General features: G+C 46.3%; 1 pseudogene; it reads right to left on the bottom strand.

Moving 5' to 3' along the window:
* Nucleotides 1-772: 772 nt before the first annotated feature.
* On the bottom strand, nt 773-890 carry LOC124790182 (annotated as a pseudogene).
* Nucleotides 891-2,293: the final 1,403 nt, after the last annotated feature.

Raw genomic sequence — 2,293 nt, 5'->3', positions numbered from 1 at the left:
AACGCCATATTTTGTTACTCGTGTTATGAAAGAAAGAATGTAATTGCGTCATGACTGTTTATGTCTTTCATGTGTTGATAATAAATTCGACACATGGGTACTTCAGACATTCTAATATTACTTTCGTAGGAACCTTGCTTTTATGTTGATTTCTTTTACTGTAGAGTAATGTCTCCTGGAAGCGACTAATCTTCCGTCTTGCGTGCTGATAATCAAACCGGTTTTGATTTTACCCCTTTCTTGTAAAAATACTATCCTAGTAGCATTCGAATGTCAAAAACTGCAGGCCTGTATTGTATAGATACAGGGCCCATCTATGTTCAACGAGAGCTTGCAACAACCACTCACAGACGACGGGTGGCAGTACCAGCAGTGGAAGGTGTACTAAGTTGGGTAGACGCAGAAAACAGTGGAGTCATTGTCGTAATGCGGAAACGGAGCGATACATGTTACGTCCAAAACGGAATGTTCATTGTCTTTTGGGCCAAAGGTGGAAGCATTTCCGAAACGTCTAAGTTCGGAAACTGTTCGCGTGCCGTCGAGTTTGAAGAACACTGTGCGTGTCAATATGCACTCCGTCCTCAGGCCACAAGTGGCCCATCGGGTCCATCGGACCGCCGTGTCATTCTCAGCTGAGGATGCGGATAGGAGGGGCGTGTGGTCAGCACACCGCTCTCCCGGTCGTTATGATGGTTTTCTTTGACCGGAGCCGCTACTATTCAGTCGAGTAGCTCCGCAGTTGGCATCACGAGGCTGAGTGCACCCCGAAAAATGGCAACAGCGCACGGTGGCCTGGATGGTCACCCATCCAAGTGCCGGTCACGCCCGACAGCACTTAACGTCGGTGATCTGACGGGAACCGGTGTATCCACTGTGGCAAGACCGTTGCCGCGTGGCAAAATGGTGCTACTCAAAACTGGCGCTGAGCAACTGTGGTGCACCATGTGTCGTAGGTGACGGAGATGAACGAGTGTTACAGAGATGTGAACTGGTGAACAGAGGTGCAACTGTTGAGCATCTGACTGCCCAGATGAACCGAGGGGTACTAACAACGTCTCCTCAACAACCGTTCAGCGAACGTTGTTGGGTATGGGCCACCGCAACAGGCACATGGTTCATGCAACCATGCTGACTGCTCTTCATCGGCAACGAAGGCTGGAATTTGCACGCCAATACCGAAGCTGGATGTCCATTGAGTGAATACAGGTAACATTTTCAGATGAATCGCGTTTTATGCTCCAGCGGACAGACAGCCGTTGGTGTGTATTGTGTGAAACGCCTGAAAGCAAACACTCTGCATCAATCGTCGGAAGGGTCCAGGCTGAAGGAGGAGAGTTATGGTGTGGGAGATATTTTCGCAGCATTCACTGGGTCGTCTCTTCATTCTGGAAGGCACAATGGATCAACAGAAGTATGAATCTATCCTTGGGGACGATTCCCACCCATACACGCAGTTTGTTTTTCCTCGGCACGGTGACATCTACCAAGAGGACAATGCAATATGTCACACAGCTCGCAGTATACTTGCCTGGTTCGAAGATCACCAGGACGAGTTTACCGTACTCCACTGGCTAGCAAACTTTCCGGATTTAAATCTAATCGAGAATCTGTGGGACTTCCTCGATCTGACGGTTCACCTGTGGATCCTCAAATAGAAACTAAGGGCAGCTGACCACGGCATCGGAGTCGACATGGCTCCAGATCCCTTTCAGTACCTACCAAAACTGCAGCGACTCTCTTTCTGCGCGTCTCGCAACGTTTTGCGCTGTGTAAGGTGGTTAATCAGGCTTTTCACAAGTGGTAACATACATGACGACTGATAAAAATGAAATACACATGATCAAATTGAAAATTAAAATAAAGATAGCCTTTAGAAAAGCTCTCACCACAGTGCAGGCTCACAAGTATTCTAATTTAACTAATAACCAAGGTGTACGGCTGGTCCCGGCGGAGGTTCGAGTCCTCCCTCGGGCATGGGTGTGTGTGTTTGTCCTTAGGATAATTTAGGTTATGTAGTGTGTAAGCTTAGGGACTGATCACCTTAGCAGTTAAGTTACATAACATTTCACACACATTTGAACATTTTAATATCCAAGGAATGAGCGTTCATTGCGATAGTAATATTATCGTCACGTAGACACATAACTATTACCCTACACTAGTACCTTCAAAGTTGATATATAAGAATTCTAATTAAATTTTCCTACTTACCGAGTAAGATTAATAATTTATTGATGTAATGACCTCTGTCGACACACAATGAAACTCCTTTACTCTTGAAGATAGAATGGTG

The sequence above is a fragment of the Schistocerca piceifrons genome, chromosome 3 (genome assembly GCF_021461385.2).
Source record: "Schistocerca piceifrons isolate TAMUIC-IGC-003096 chromosome 3, iqSchPice1.1, whole genome shotgun sequence".
Lineage (NCBI taxonomy): Eukaryota > Metazoa > Arthropoda > Insecta > Orthoptera > Acrididae > Schistocerca > Schistocerca piceifrons.
Note: the sequence above shows the minus strand (reverse complement) of the source record. Positions and strands in the feature narration are given on the sequence as shown.